Source organism: Halyomorpha halys, unplaced genomic scaffold (assembly GCF_000696795.3).
Source record: "Halyomorpha halys isolate HHAL.00 unplaced genomic scaffold, Hhal_1.1 Scaffold30.1, whole genome shotgun sequence".
Classification (NCBI taxonomy): Eukaryota; Metazoa; Arthropoda; class Insecta; order Hemiptera; family Pentatomidae; genus Halyomorpha; species Halyomorpha halys.
The window spans coordinates 774,698-792,731 of record NW_027110126.1 but is presented as its reverse complement, the minus strand read 5'-3'; the positions used below and the strand labels follow the sequence as shown (position 1 = coordinate 792,731).

The 18,034-nt window shown below is 26.8% G+C and overlaps 1 protein-coding gene across 4 annotated transcripts in view; it reads right to left on the bottom strand.

The window, feature by feature from the left end:
• The window catches only part of LOC106684681 (uncharacterized), a 188,480-nt gene that overhangs the window by 125,696 nt on the left and 44,750 nt on the right, over window positions 1-18,034 (bottom strand). For 3 of the 4 annotated variants that reach the window (XM_067048196.1, XM_014426930.3, XM_014426937.3), the window contains one exon: window positions 17,421-17,459. The gene's annotated coding sequence lies outside the window, so the exon portion shown is untranslated. Of the gene's footprint in view, window positions 1-5,986; window positions 6,118-17,420; window positions 17,460-18,034 lie in introns of those variants that run through there. The other variant, XM_014426942.3, reaches the window with a different exon arrangement.

Below are 18,034 nucleotides of genomic sequence, written 5' to 3'. Positions count from 1 at the left end.
ATATATTTTAAATGGATACGCTCAAGACGAAACAATTTATTACTAGAATTCTGAAACATATTAGATAATAATTTTTGAAAATTTACGAGGTATAAATTATAGCTTTGGGCCAGTTTTTTTTATAGATTACTCCGAACTTTTTTGGGGGGGGGGGAGGAGGGGGATGTTCTATAAAAAAAAATTCCAATTTTTTATGTATATAATAAATAATCAATAATCCTGTAACATATAAATGTGTTAACTGAATTAGATTTTAATAGATAAAATGTCTCAATCGCCTCTAAATTACTGCGAGTATATTAAAAATAATTTAAAATCAATATAATTAGATTGAATGAAAAATAAATTTTGATAATTAAACTTGATACAATTGAGATAAAAAGTAAATAAGAGCTAAGATAAGGAGTAATCTTAGTGAGATCAATTATATGATGCCAAATTGATTAAACTGTATGAACCAGATTGAAGTATTTAACTAGTGTTATTTGGCTTATAAAATTGTTCGCAAACTGTTTTCCATCCCGACTCTTAAGCCGGATCCACAAGTTGGCTACTTGCCGCAAATTCAATTTACCTATAAATGTTACAAGGCTAACAAAGAAAGTAACGAACGTCCATATCCACAGGCTGGTGTGTTCCATTGAGGCAAACATGGACCTTGTCGATTACTACTTTCAATATAAACTACTTTAATTACAAAAAGAATTCGGAATAAATATAAAAAAAAAATAACCGAAATAAAAGGAAATGAAACTATCGGCAAGGAGCAGATATTAAAAATTAGATTAAGAAGTATCTCACATACCTAAAAATTAAACATTACTTTTAATATTTTTATCACATGACAGTTAATTTATTTATCTTGATGTATAATGTACATATACATATAAACATAAATACACAAATATATATTTGTTAGTTTAAATGAAAAATATATCACTTAGGCTAATTAACAAATTTTGAAACAATTTATTAAGGTTTATACTTTATCTTCAAAAACCTTAAGCAGCTGTTCTTTTCATGTTTGAAGCAACGTTTTGCAATCATAAAGAACTGTAGGAAGTATATATACGTATACTTAAACCTCTCTACATGTTCAAATGTATTACCTTCTTTATTTATCAAATTGCTTTTCCGTTTCTAATACTAACCATATATTTTTTCTCAATAGCGTTTATTTCGAGACTTTTCTTTAATAAATTTTATCAACGTAGTTGTTTTTAGTTCAACAGTTTCCTCTTGCTCACCCCATAAAATAGATCCAAGCATGAGTGCTTTACCACCTAAAGTTAAACCCTTTTTGGTACGCATCACATTTTCAATAACGTATTCTAGTACTAGATTAAGTAACATAGAAAATATTCTTCGGTATACTATTGAAATCTATATTGAGTTGAAACTTTAATTTCATTCTATAAAGAGGAGCTAAAACTTTTATTTCATACTTTCTCATTAAAACCTTTTCATTAAACTCTTTTATTGCAAAAAGTTATTATTCAACTACTTTCTAAATAGAAATAACAGTCTTGATCCTTGAAGCAAAGAACATAGGACTGATGACGTAGTTATAAATTATATTTTAAAAATTGATTGTCACATCAAAATGACCAAATAAGTAATGGTAGATTACCCAACAATTTAGTAAAAGAGATTCATTTTAAAAATATCTAGATAATATTAATTTTTTTTTTTGTAATAATAAAAATACAATAAAATAAAAAATATTTTCTATTAAAATCCTTTTAAAAGGACATGCATCATTACAAGAATTAATGATATAATATTTTTACAAGTAACAACGCCTTTTTCATAAAATAAATATAATAATAATTAAATTTTTGGGCTTCAGATTTAATATCAATTGCGTTTGAATTATGACTATTATACTTGAATACAAATAAGATAAAAAAAAGTAAACAAAAGTTATGATAAGGAGAACTACAGGCGATAACTACCTGATACACCCTTAAAATTCACTAGCCTGCAAATAGACGTACCAAACCAATCTTATTAATCCAATAAAAATTGTTTGCTGATTCTTTTAAACCATTACGTCTACATATTTGCCAAACTATAGCCAGTTTCCACATGTTTAAGGCTGTGGATGAGGTAAACTTTGTGTAATTTTGTGATTAAATAAAATAAATTTTTTTTCTTTACTTTCGGAACTCAATACTAAATACTTGTATGGAAAAGATAGATATAAAATTTAAAATAGCATTAACATTTACAATATATATATACATAAATCTGCGTAATTATATAAAGATGTATCTGATAGTAGCAAAAATAAATATTATAACAAGTTATCTAGAGTTTCTATGAATTTTTAATGTCTACCATTTTAATTCCTTATTTTTACGTTCTCTTTTATTTCTTTTTATAATAAAAATATTATTCATCTATGACAATGGCCAAATCAAAGTCGTATCATGCTTCACAGAAATACACAAGCACGTGGATACCGCTCTTTCTTACTATGTTTACCAAATGTATGTAGCTGTGTTTTTGCGCCAAGTGGCAAACATATGGTCATATGGGCTAGGCCCCAAAGTTTATACAAGCATATTTTTTTTCTTCTTTTTATTGAAAAAATTAGTTTTCCCGAAATAACTAAACTTTTGTGTATCATATTAAAAATTAATTCCTCAGATTAAGGGATACTCATATTGGTATATTAAACCTAATTGTAAAAAATATTTATAGAAATTTCAACAAAAATTTTTAAAGTAATTTAATTCAGTAAACAAACATTAAAATAGATGATAAGATAAATTAAAACAAAATCAATAAGAAAAAACAAAATCAGGAGGATATTTACAAGGTAAATGTTATACAACTAAAAGTAACAAATAAAATTATTAATATTTTTTGTAGAGATAATCAAATTCTCTTAACAAAAATTAATATAGAAAAGATAAAATACAGATAAGAATATAAATGAGCAGGATATTTTATGTACCCTAAGTCAATACAACACTCCTGGAAACAAGAAAATAAATACAAAAAACAGCTACAGAATTCAATACAACAAACATTTTTTCTAACATGACAATTCCATATTTGTTTCAATCAATACACGATTTTAAGATTTTAAATGATGGGCAACATACTCAGAAAATATGAAACTCGAGGACATTATAACAACTGTAGTCGTTCCTCGCCCACAAGACATTGGAAGGAACACGTGGTCATCCTTCAGACAACTTACCACTGCAGTAAAATGCAAATTTACCTGACGACTAAGTCCTGGGACAGAGGGATAGGAGGATTTTTCTTCCAATAATTTCAGGAGTTGAGAATCTGAGAAACTACTTTACACAGCAAAAATGATGATAAAATATTATTTAAAGAACTTTTTACAATTGAAATTCATAATAAATCCTATTTAGAGAGATCAGGTTTTCAAAAATGCTTAGGAAATGGGTAAAATTTCAGGAAACGTAGACCTTCAGTAAATTGGGACATTATACCACCCCAAGAGCCAATTCCTGAACTGTAAGCATGGCTTTAAGGGACAATGCAAAACAAAAAGAAAGTACCACTGAATTCAGAATAAACATAATAATTTAGATATATTATAATATGAATTAAGTTGTTTTTTTGTAATATATTGACTATCTCAATTTTTTTCTTAAATTATAATTTCTAAACTATACATTAGATATTTGGCAACTCAGCAAGAACAGCTACTAATAGCCAGGCAAAAGTTTGTCTCCAGGTCAGTCTGGGCCTAGGTACTTAGTTGACCAGCGTTAGGTACAAACAGCGCACAAGTTGGCAACACTGCATTTGTTACCCACCCCTCCAGAGAGGGTGTCGATTCTCCAACTACAGCCAGGAGGTAAATCCAAATTTGTCTTCAAATAAATAATATTTTTCGCACAAATATATATTATACATACATATCTATTATTTGGAAGAATACCGGCATAACAACAGAATTTATTAATACAAAAATCAATTTATATTGAAAAAAATAATAAAACAATATAGTTTTAAGATAAAATCAAAGGTCCTTCTTTCATATATCATATATAATATGATCAAGCAATTTAACGTAAAGTTATTTGATAATTTAATGCACAGGAAAGTAATAATACATTAGTTTTTAAACTAAAAAAAAAAACGAATATTTTTCAATAAAGCTTTAATTTCTATTATAAATATACGATTTGCAAGTAAAAAAACTTCCATGAATCTAGTATAAAAATTAGATGAGAAAGTATTATTGAACAATATTTTTTTGCGTTATTTAAAAAAATTATGAAGTTTAATATTATAATCAGTTAGCTTTGCTTTTTTTTTTTTTTCAATTTGAATACAGAAAATGGAACAGACAAGGAGTTGAAATTCAAATAGGTAAATCAAAATTATCTGTTTCCAGAACATTTTAATCATAAAAATTTCCAATTTTTAGAATTTATTACATGTACCTTTTCAAATAAAGCAAAGAAAAAATAATTGTTAACTGCTTAGAATTCAACTAGTAAAATTCAAAATTTATTTAACTGTATGAACATTCATGACAATGAATAAATTAAAAATTTCGTTTTTAATATATTTTTCTATTAAATATATTATAAACAATATAAATATAATAACGAATAACGTATTTTAAAAAAATCAATAATTCGAGTTTCAATTTTTTTTTTAGAAACTAACAAGGAATAACCAATCAACAATTGTTGAATACAAAAAGAAAAATTATAAAAGGGTAGATTGACATTTGAATAAAAAGTAATAAGTATCGTCACAAGTATTAATATAAATTTCGAAATGCGCAATAATTAATTAAGTAAATTACATTAGAATATTTTGCTTTATTTAATTATTTAAGGATAAGGGAGAAAACAAATAGTAGACTCCCCAAGAAAGTTGCGAACAATCTGAGAATAAAGAACCACCAATGTAAATAATGTAACACCCAATTTTCTACTTTTCCAGAAGCAAGCATGTATCTATATTGATTAGTGAGTGAATACTTCTATAATTAAGTTTTATTATTGGAGGAATTTAATCCTTATTTCTATCAACAGACTGCATAGAATCAATAATTAATAATTAAATGATTCACCTTGACAATATTCTTCACAAATAATTTATTTGTTATTACCTATTACATAGTATTTGTTATTACCTATTACATAGCACTGCGAAAGTTATAAATCCAATAAGAAAAATATTAATATAGACAATAAATAATCAAATTATAAAGAAAAGTACATAACGAAAAAAAATGGCCGTTCAAACTTTTATAATGAGTGATAAACAACCACCCACCCAAACCAGTCAGCAAAATAATTTTTAGTGAAACTTACATGATTATAAAACAATATCTATTTATATAAATAGTCAAATTAATCAATGTATCAAAGCAATCATGAATGTAAATATGTATGTATATAAATATATATTTATATACTTACAAATTACTGCAAAAGATTATATGAGTAAATAATTAAATCATAGAATTTGTATATTTAATAATAATAATAAAAAGAATAATTATTTAATAAATCATTAAAAATTATGACTATTAACTTACTAATCCTTTGCATGATTGAAAGTAATATCTAATTAAAATATAAATACACATACGCTTGTATATCAAAAATACCTAATAAGAAAAATAATATTTAAAATCAATCCATGAATAATGAGAATTCAATAAAAATTATTAAAAAGTACTATTAGTTAATCTAATCATAAAGTTCTTAATAATGACAATACTAACAGATTTGAGTCCATGGGAAAATATGAATAATGTGTAAAATGCAATAAATTAAAAAAAAATCAATGCTCAAATTTATTAAAGTTAAAAATATAATCGCTCAAAATAATAAAAGAAAAAAAAAATATTTGTCAGTATTGCCTTTGTTAGCTAGAGGAACTTATTTCAAGGAGCTAAAACTTCAAATTTATACTAAAAATATAAATTTTAATTATTAATAATCAAATTTAAAAATTAAATAAACCATCATACCATTATATTATTATTCCGATGAAACTGAAAAAATAGTAGACACAAAACGTAACTGAGAGATTCCTAACACACCCTAGACACGAACACACGCACAAACACAACCACTCACGACGTTGCCAGCAGGCACACTGAGAGTTCAGCTGAGCTTATTGAGGCGGGGACAACCGAACATACCCGAAGTCTAATAATAGGTGACAAGACGTCACACGGTTCTGAGATGAGTAGTTTAAAATGAATAATTAAAAGTATTAATTTAATGAACCTAGTAAAGCAATATCATAATTGAAAGTAACCATGACAAAGAAATATTCCAAAAGGAAAAAAAAAATTCAATTTTTTAAACACGTTTTATGGAATGTTGAAAAGGAAACTTTAAAACGAATTCAATTGAACTAGAGACTGTATAAATTAAAAATAAATAAATAAATAGTTACAAATATACAACTTAATGAATTATCAATTAAACCCGAGGAAGATTGAAAAATAAGATAATTCAATTATAGAATAAAAGAATGTCTGAAGTTATAAACGAGAATATTCTTAATGTCTTAAAACAATAGATCCAAAACGATATGTAATTTTCCATAGTATATTGAACCATACATGCACCCCTAATTGAAAAGAATTAATTGAAAACTGTAAGAATGAACATCCCTAGAGGCTAGACCAAGCGTATCCGTCGCCGCCATCTTGGAAGTTGGCATAATCTGCAGAACGGTCTTGGTGGTTGGCCATACGTCACTCCCTGGCTTGATTCCTTAACTCCCGGTTTTAATTGTCTATAATACTCCTTTTCCCATATTTTATTCATAAATTTTTATTCACAATACTGAGCCTATACCTGAGAAAGTTAATAGGTCACGTAAAATCACTGCTATAATTTAATGAATAAATAATAATTACTTCTTAATTTTTTTTCATATTACAAAATTTTAAAGTTTCAGGCAAAACATAAATAAAGATGTTTATTAATTTCGTTTTAGATGTTTATAATATTTACGGTTTTAACATCCCTCCTCAAGTTTTCTAGATTTAGGAATAAAAAAAATCAAAATCATTGTAAAATATATATTATTTGTATATGATCACTTACAAGGATACATTTAAAAAAAAATTGTTTCAATTAAAAAATATATGAACTAAAGCATTAAAATCGAAACGACCTTGTATACAGCTCAACGCGATTCAGACACAGCATAAAAAAAATATGATCTTGAATATCACAAATGAAAATAAATAGTAACGAATTAGTTTTTAATGTTAAATGAGTTTTCAAAACACAAAAATAGATATAAAAAAAAGCAATTACACTGACGTAATTTCTTAAAACTACGTAATTTATGACTCAATAGTTGTAATTGTCACTGCAACACATTTAAAAAGAATTCAGAATAATACAATCAAGAGAATAAAATTTAAGAGGTTTTTATCGATATGCATAGAAACATTACCGAAATTTTTAGTAGAATTATATCCGCTCCTAAAGTAAGTGCATGGTTAAAGTTAAAGTTTTCACAAGTAAAAAATTAATAGGAGAGACAACAGATATAAACCTAACAAAACAACATAAGAGCATGATAGTGAAAAAAACTAAAATGTCATCTTCCCTTCTTGAAAATGATTAATCGATGATAGTTTGAAAGTATAACGAATAAATAGAAAAATTTAAATTAGTCAAACAATTAGAGCTACCAAAGAACTATAAATAACTAATTATTATAGGATTTATTAATATCTATTTTTATAAAATCCAAAATTCATTGACATTTTAAAATATCGAATTTTTCAAAAGTTTTCTTTTAAATTTTATTAAGCCTAAAAGTAAAATAGATTGTTCAAATTTTTGGAATGAGTGATAAGTAAACACCCAGTCAGCAAAATAATCTTTAGTAAAACTTACATGATTATAAAATAATATCTAATTATAAAAATATTCAAAATAAAGTAATCATGAATGTAATTCTTGTATATATGGTACATTAATATACTTACAAGTTACTGCAAATGCTTTATCAGGTTACATGAGTAAATTATTAAATCATTTAATTTGTAGATTTAATAATAATAAAAGGAATAATAAATCATTAAAAATAATATATAATTAAATTATAAACACACATATGCTTGAAATGTTTATATTTCAAAATTTTGAGAATAGTTTCCTTTTAAATTCTATTAGTAAAATCTAAAGTTTCATATTTCAAGGCTAATAAAAAAAAAAAACAGAAACAGCTTTCGGGATTTTTTATAAAAAATAAATTAGTAAGCCCACCAGTAAGTACTTCAGACTTATTATTATTATTATTATATAAAACCAAATTTACTTGATAGAAATAAAAAAAATAGAAATCATCCATACTTACGAGTAACATGTACTTAATTGTGCACCAAATATCGTTTAAACATTCTTATGTAACTAACAAATCTACTGCTATATTTCCAAAATTAGTATTATATTAACCCAAAAAATATTTTTATTCGTTTGAACCAAATAGGAATTTAAAAAAAAAAAAATCACTTATAATTTTGGACCTGTTCGTTCAATTTTTTTTTCATAACACTTATTCCTTAATTTTAATTTTTGAATTTTATTGAACGAAATTTATAACGATATCAAATAATTTTTTTACATTACACGTCCAAATGAATCGTATTTAGCAGAGACCAAAAGTTTTAAATATTTAAGAAGAATAGACAAGATAAATAAATGGGAAGAATTATAGCGAGTGACGTTGATATCTTATCTTTGGAACAACAGTAGACTTATCTCAATACATTATTCTCGGCATCAGTAATCGTTCCAAGCTTGTGAGAATAAAGGACGAATGGTCAGAGAAAAGTTATATACATTAGAAATTCCTCTTAAACACTTATTATTTTTTAACTACAAAAAATATCCGTCTAACATAACAACAAAGCCATTAAACTAGCAACAAAAATAAGTCGATATAAAAAAAAAAATTCGTAAGGTAATTCAATATTAAATTATTTGAAGAGTCAACATTTATATATATAAATTTTAATCTCTGTCTAAAAACCCCTTATAAACTTCTTTAAGGGTCGATGTTTCTGGCTGTTATTTGAATTTACATAAATTAAAAATTTAATTTATCAAGTAATAATTAAAAAGAGCTAAAAGAATTTCTTTAAAAAAATCAATTGAATGTTATTTAATTATTTTTTATAGACATTCCTCTACCTCGTGATAACTAAGTGAATCTACAGAATAGGTCAATGTTAAAATAATAACAAAAAAAAATGTGTTAGTTTCATCCAATAACCGTAGTATTCTGAATAACAGTTTAACAGAAAGCTAAAAGCTAATTTAAAATCTACTAACATTAAAAACGATTTATAGTAAAAAAAACTAAAATTATTCAGAATAAAATCGCGCCCAGGCGGCAATTTTTATGCTGATGCCATTTCTCTTAGCTCTGTTCTCTGACATTGCATAACGGGACGATACTTATTTATGAGACCAGTTTTCAAACGAAGGTACAATTAAAACTAAAAATAGTACAAGTAAGGCCAAGAATAAGTGGCAAAGTATATTTATTTACATTCTAAACATAACAACAATGAAAGCATTAGAGGGAATTCCTAATAATGGAAAAAACAAAAGATGAATAATTAACAACAGCAACAAGTACTTAAAAAAAATCTATGAATTTTCTGAATAGAGGTATAGCGTATAGTATTTGCTACATCTCATATGAGTTAATGTCTAAATATGTTGTAGTCTTCGTTCAAAGTGTCAGAATTGCTTCTTAAAAAGGCGTTAATAACCGATTTCTACAGATGAGTAATTGGATCGTTGAAGAAATATTTTTAAAAACATTAAAAAATATTTCCAGTAGAAAAATTACCTGGGTAACAGGGAGATGACGATTCAAAAGTAGATAAGAAAAAAATGGTGTAAAATAGATTAATATAATAAAAAAATGTTTAAGATTGCTCGAAAAAGAATTATAGAATTGTTTAATACATTCTGCGTGGTTTGAATTTAATTTAATCATATCTGATTGACGAAACAGGACATGAGCGACTTCAACACACTCATTCGGAATGACAGTAAAACAAAATATGATCAATCGTCCAATACTGATGGATAAGCGATAACATTTTGAAATCCGACCATTCAAAATTTGAAGTGGATAGACTATAAGTGCTTACTTCACTTTATTCTTACAGGAAAATGGCCGAACCAGCTTTGCGTTAGTCAAGAATCGAAACTGACTTTACACAATATACTTACTATCTGATATCTTATTTTGAAGTATGCAGGACTGATTATGTACTCATCTTCCTGATTCAAGTCAGTTATTTGAATGATCAAGTCTTTTGAATGATGATCATCAATCTGACTGACCGTATAAAGGCCTCTTTAAAGTAATCACTTAATTGGAAAAAAATTAAGACATGGAAATAGTTATATGAGGAAAAGATACACATAGATTACACAAACACCTAAAGAAGTACACAATAAAAGAACGAAGTTCTAAGAGCTCATGTACTTATATCTAAGATATCGGAAAAAATCGATGAATATACTTTAATCAATTTATTGTTAACTTTTGCGACTCCTTTTCAAATTTTTATAGACCTCGCAAATACTCTGAATAGTGGTTAAGTAAAATTTTCAATACCAAATACTATGTGATATTCAATAATAATAAAAGCTTAAGGAACTCGAAGGTTCGATACTGAACCACCAATCGTTCTCTAAAATCTTCCCATCTACGTTTCGGTCTACACCTCAGACGTTTACCCGTCGGTTCAGTAGTTTAGGGAACACTTTAGGGATCCGTTCGGTATTAAGTTCGTAATTTTCGTATTAAGGATCGTAATTTTCTATCAAATAAAATAAATCAAAGTTGGATTGTAGACTTATGTAAAGGGTAATGTGGACTCCTACCTCAAATAAAAACAAATATAAAGTAAAAAAAAAATGGATTGGCCCTTGAAAAAAAAAACTTTATACAACACAAAGACAGGTTTATAGGACAGAATTATTTTTTTTACAAAACTTTTTTTTTTTAATCGAACAGAACAAAATAACTGTTTATATTCGAACATTGAACATCGTGCATGTTGTGAAATTAGAAATATCTGAATTAGAACAAATATGCATATCTGAATAATTACAAACAGAATATTAGGATTGATTTTAAATAAAACATTTTGGAAGATGAGTTTCGTACCACCAATATTGCCATTTATGGAAATTTCTGTCAATATGGTTCTAAACGAGGAGAAACAAAAATGTGACTAACGTAACTCGTCCATAACTGTCTATCACACCCTAAAAAAAACCTACTTGCTTACACTACACAGCATGTTACATAGCAGTTGATGCATTTCACCTCATAGAATGTTAAAAGAAAACTATAAATCAATTTCGAAACTTATTTGACTTAGTAAATTCATAGAGTTAACATGGTCACTACACAATTATCTGGACAAAAACTAGTTCTAACGTAATAGCTTGAGAGTAAAATCTTTGAACGAAAACATGTTGGGGTTATAAATTAAACGCAAGTTTTTATTAATACCATAAGGATAATAACTATAAGGATAAAATGGCCTCAAGTGGAGGTCATAAAGGATCTCAAAATTATTTATTAATTAAGTAAAACATTATTTATTGAAACACATGGATGAGAAGAACTAATAGTGAACTTATTGCAGACTGGTTAATCAATATTTCACGTTATGAACACAAGGAGGTTAAGATGGGCGGGACATGTGGCTTTACACATCAAAGAATCCGAAGATAGTAGGCCAGAGTCCATGAGGGAGGCCAAAAACCAGATGGATAGACAGAATCAGCAAAGATGCGAAAAAGCTACATAGTAAAACTGGAAAGCAGTAGGCCAAGATAGGCAAGCGTGTAGAAGGCTGGTTCGGGCAGCAAAAGATCTACGAGGTCTGTAGAGCCAACAAAAAAAAAAAAAATTTATAGAAGAATTATTAATTTAATAATTGTCTACTCTAAATGCAAGTCTTCATCAGTTCTAAGTAAATAATGTAGAACTAATGCAGGAGTATACGATGATACCTGCATAGAAAATTATATGAATATACAAAAACAGTAAGTTACAATTTCGAAATTAAAAAATAAATACAATGAAATAAAAGCATTTATAATAATGGTCATTTTAAATAATAAAAAATGTACTGCTGAAGTAATAACAGATACAGTCTAACAGAACAAGAATATATATTAACGCCAAAGGAAATATTGTAAAATTACAACGGGATGACAAATAATACAGAGAAAGATAAAGATGGAAAAAGATAAGATAGAAAATTGCTAACTTGATGAGTACATATATGAAAAATAACCAACTTTAAAAGTCTACTTGAAAAGATAAACTACAACTACTTTATTTTATTTACTTACTCTATCTACTTATTGTTATTTAATTGAATCCGTTTATATTATGATATTACACCTACTTAATTTATCCCTAATGTGACCCTAAATGTGCGTCAAAACGTTGGTTATCACTAAATAGTTAGTTATTAATTTCATTTGATCTTCCATATTACTTTTTTTTTTTTACTTTCCAACAGAAAAATAGAAAAAATTGTTATCTTAATAAAATTATTTAATTTTTTCTATTTAATTTTTATTATTATTGGTAAATCACTCACACATTTTTAGTTTTAGCAATAGTTATTATTATTATTTATATTTATACTTCACCATTCTAGGAAATCAACTATTTAACTTTTTAATAAAATAATTACTGTTCAACGTCAGTTTAAAGAGATGTTATCTAACATCATTTGTGCTAGCTGGCGTACAAAACCAGGTTTAGATTAAACTAATCTGAGCCAAGAGGAGAAATAATATTCAACCTTATAACGAGTTTTAATACCACTAGTTGAGTTACTTATTCTTCCAAAAGCATTCTTGAGGTATTTTTTTTTTTTTCATAATAATATAATTAATTATGATATATAGACATAAATATGTGTAAATAACAGGATATGAATAAGGCCATACAAACATACCTCTACTCTATGATTTTTTATTAAATTAGAAAATGTAAATTGATGTCACTATATATAAAATTACAATAATTTCTTTTTATAATAACATTTAGTAGGAATTGGAATTTTCAAACTATATTATATAAATAAGATTTCCAAACTAAAAATGATAAGTGTATCAACTGCTGATACGTGCTCACTGTCATCGAAATCTAACAGCTTTCAGGCTGGTGACCTTGAACAAACCGTTCTCCTCAAGTTCAGAACTCCTTCACTTATATTATAAAATGAACATTTGTTTTTTCTTTAGATTAATACTATTTGATTTTATTATTAAAATTACTACACCCTTCCTAGGGCTGAACTTACTGAAAAATCAATATGGTAGTGTAAATTACATAGAAAAATAAAAGGTTATTTTTACAAAATGTAGTTAATTAATTTCTTTCGAAGAGTTATAATTTATTTATAATAAAATATCTAAATAATTATAATATAAAAATATTGTCTACATTTATGTATAATGCATATATACATAGAGACATATTTCATATATCGTAGTTGCTAGTACATAGGTTGACCCCAAAAGGGAGTAGTACCCCCCATTTTTTAAAAAATAATTTTCAAACAAAAAAGTGTATTAAAAAAGTAATTAGTAAATTACTAATAAGAAATAAATTTTCAAATTTAATATAAATAAATGTATCTAAATTAAGTCCTTGCTCTTTAAACTTACCTAATTAGATAAACATTCTCAATTTTTAATTTTAAGAACAATTTACGGTAGCTTTTCTTTCAAATAATTTAAGTTTTCCTTCCTAACTTATAGCTTAAACATATCATTTCTCTACAGCGTAAGTATCCTCTCAGAACCCGTTTCGATGGACCAAATAGTACAAGAGCCGGGAAGAAAAAACGCAGTTATCTCACCCCAATTTTCGATTACTTTAATGAAAACTAGGTATAATTACTTGTCAAAATTGATGAGTCTGCCAAGCATAGGTAGGGGGAATAAAAAATGGCGGCTTTTTCAAAACCTTGAAAAAACACTAATTTTTCATTCGGAGCACTATATCTTAAAAACTACCAGCAAAAGTAGAAAATCCAAGATAAGATTATTTAAAGAAGAGTAAATTAGATTAAATATTAGCCCTAATAGAGCTATTTACGTCCAATAGTTCTCGAGATATAGCTTTTTAAAAAGAAAAATTTCTTAAAAATCTGCTGAAAGATTAGTAGTTAGTTAATTTATTTTGAGAAATCTATACCTCAGGAACTATGTGACGTACAGATGTCTATTAGCACTCAAATTAAAGCTAATTTAATGGACTATAAAAACGTTTAAGACCTTCACCTTCATAAGAATAGTAGTTTTCATGATATTTGCTAAAATAAATTGGTTTATAGTTGTTCCGACAATAACTACTTAACGCAAATAACTCTATTAGGGCTCACATTTTAGCAAATTTACTCTTCTTTAAATGAGGTTCTCTTAGGTTTTCTAGTGTTATTGGTAGTTTTTGAGATATAGAGCTCCGAATGAAAATTTTTTTTTTTTTTATCGATTTGAAAAAGCCGCTATTTTTTATTCCCCATACCTATAATTGGCAGACCCATCAATTTTGACTATTAATTATACATAGTTTTCAGTAAAGTAATCAAAAGTTGGGGTGAGATAACTGCCTTTTTTCTCTTCTTGGGTTCTTGTACTAAAATGTGTCCAGGTGAGGAAGGCTTTTCCATCACTTTAGTGCAATAATAATAATTAACACGTTTTGAGAAATTATTTAATTTTCTCTCTTACCAAATTAAGTAAAAAGTAAATTACAATAAATATGAACTAAATACGGCCTACAATCTCGAAACTAGAAACGGAATAAGTCACAAATATGGAATTAAAATTTTCCAAGATCGAACAGGAACATAAAACCTATATCTGGGTAAAATATAGAGAACAGAATATATGAAGACTACAGGGGAAAAACGAGGCAACTCGATTTTTTTCACCCACAACTGAATTATAACGGTTTCTGATAGAGTTTAGGATTGCAAATATTCTATTCAATACTTGACCCGAAACGGCTTAAAATCACTATAGAATATGGGTAACAGGGAAAAACAAGATAACGGGAAGTATACTGAGGAAAACGATGTAATTAAGGTTAATTATCACAACTAATTCGGGTTTTATTTCAACAATTAATAACGTGGATAACAAACCACGGATCTGTAAAATATAAAGAATTTAATTTTTACCTTCCCGACTGGAACTTTAAAACTTCACCCAATTTTATCATACTATTTTTTGAATATTTTAAAACCAAACGATTCCACATTGCACAATGAATCTATAGTTTTTTTTTTTGTTTTTTTTATATTGTAAAGAATAAAAAAAATACCAAGATGAAATTTCTCATCCTAAACATTTATGAAAAACTGTGTCGTTTTTCTCCATTAGTCTTCATACACAATAAACTAGACGATAAATAGAAAACATACCAAATCTCAGTAGGAAGACATGGATTAAATGCAAATGAGCTAAAGTAATAACATCGCAAAGGTTGAATTTGAAAGCTAAAACTGTTAGCCCTAATGGGGAACAAACCCGAAAATTTTTTATGATCACGATCTGACCATTGATTGTCGTCGCAGGAAAAGATAGATGTATAAGAGATAAACCGAGACGTAGGCAGGAGGATTATGTTTAGGCCGATCTTACAGAATAGGGTTTTGATAAGCTTCAGAGGAGGAATAAATAGGAAAGGTATTACTACCAAACTTTATAACTCGCTAAATTTATTATTAAATTAACAGAAGCTCTATCTTTTTATATTAAAGAAATCAATTAACAAATTAGTTTGTGCACTTTCATGGCAATTTAGGTACTGGTTCTCTGTTCTCTAACCGTAAGACATTGTAAGTATGTTTATTTTTTCCAATATAATATCTTGATTATAATAATGATTTCACAAAAACAAAATTGTGAATCGTAGGAAGATAGTCCGGGTGGCGGTCAATAAAGGAATCAAAATAGCAATAGAAATTAATTGTACTAACTATTAATTGTAACCAACGTTTCGCACATTCCCAGGGCTTTGTCAGGACTAAATTAAAAAACATACAAAAGATACAAACATTTTAGAATCAACAAAACAATAGTTATGCTTATAAAATTTATAAAAAAGAATAATTATTACCAATATAAGGAAGTATACATGTAGGTTGAATGGAAACAAGACAATAACGTTGGTTAACAATAAATAGTTTTCTTTTACTATTTTGATACCTGATACTATTAGTACAAGAGCCGGTAAGAAAAAAAGGCAGATATCTTCACCCCAATGTTTGATTACTTTAATGAAAACTATGTGTAATTACTAGTCAAAATTGATGAGTCTGCCAAGTATAGGTAGGGGGAATAAAAAATGACGACTGTTTCAAAACCTTAAAAAAACACTAATTTTTCATTCGGAGCTCTATATCTCAAAAACTACCAACAACACTAGAAAATCTAAAAGAACATTATTTCAATAAGAGTACATTTTCTGAAGTATTAGCCCTAATAGTTCTCGAGATATAGCCTTTTGAAAAGCAATATTTCATAAAAATGTACTGAAATATCAGTAGTTCGTTACTTTATTTTGAGAAGTCTATATCTCAGGAACTATGAGGCGTACAGATATCTATTAACAACAAAATTAAAGCTAGTTTAACGTACTATAAAGTTGTTTATGATCTTTACCTTCGTAGGAATAGTAGTTTTCATGACATTTGCTAAAATAAAGTGATTTATAGTTCTTCGGACAATAAGCTTGATTTATGAAAAACTTTATTTCAGAAACCATAGGACGTACAGATGTCTGTCAGCACTCCAATTACAGCTAGTTAAATTTACTATAAAATAGTTAATAATGTTAATCTTTGTAAGAGTAGTAGTTTTTATGATATCTGACAAAATGTTAATTTCTAGTTGTTTGTATAAAATGTTGGATTTTTGAAAAAATATATTTCTAGATCCATAAGACGTACATATGTCTACCAGCACACAAAATAAAGGAAATTTAACTTACTATAAAGTAGTTTATGACTCTTTTCATCCTAGGGGTTTATGATATTCACGTATGAATATAAATTTGGCAAATAAAAATTTGTCCGAACAACTTTATATATTTCTCAAAATAAATTTACTAACTACTCATATTTCAGTACGTTCCATACATTTTTATGAAATGTTGCTTTTTAAAAAGCTAAATCTCGATAACTATTGAACGTAAATAGCTCTATTAGGGCTTACATTTTAGCAAATTTACTCTACTTTAAATGATGTTCTTTTAAATTTTCTATTGTTGTTGGTAGTTGCAAAGATGGTCAACTACCTTTTTCCAAAATAAAATTGTGAAATATAAACGAATCAATTATTTTTGAATTGGCTTACCTTAACGAAATTTATGGAAAGCAGATTCGACAGGAACACCTAAAATAAAAAAAATATATATATATAATAAAAGAAAATATATACGATTAAATTTCACAAATACACAATACTTAAGATGATACAACTAAGATTAATTCATATAAAAAATACTTTCAAAATGCATTCAAAACAAAAGTTATTTTCAGAGTAAAATGAACAAATGTATATAATTATCATTTTCGAAGGTATTTTTATCTGTTAAATTCTGGAAAAGCTCTAAAAATTTGCTTATTTGTGTTTTCCGGGTGCTGATTAATTGGGGATTAGTCCCTTCTTTTATCACTATAATGTCAAAATTAATATATATTTACCTAGTATGCAAGCATTCAAAGGCATACTAAAAAAAACAAAAAAACATTTCTATCAATAATTGACAACTTATACAACGACGTAGTAATACTTTTGCTTCATATGTTAGACTGAAATCAGGATATGCGGAGTTGATATCCTTATTCCTTTGAAATAAGGAAATAAAGTAGTTTTAAAATGTAAAAAAATTAAATAAAAAGTAAATTAGCAGTAAATTGCTAAAAGACACCTTTACTTTTTTTTCATGAAGGAATAAGAATTCAACA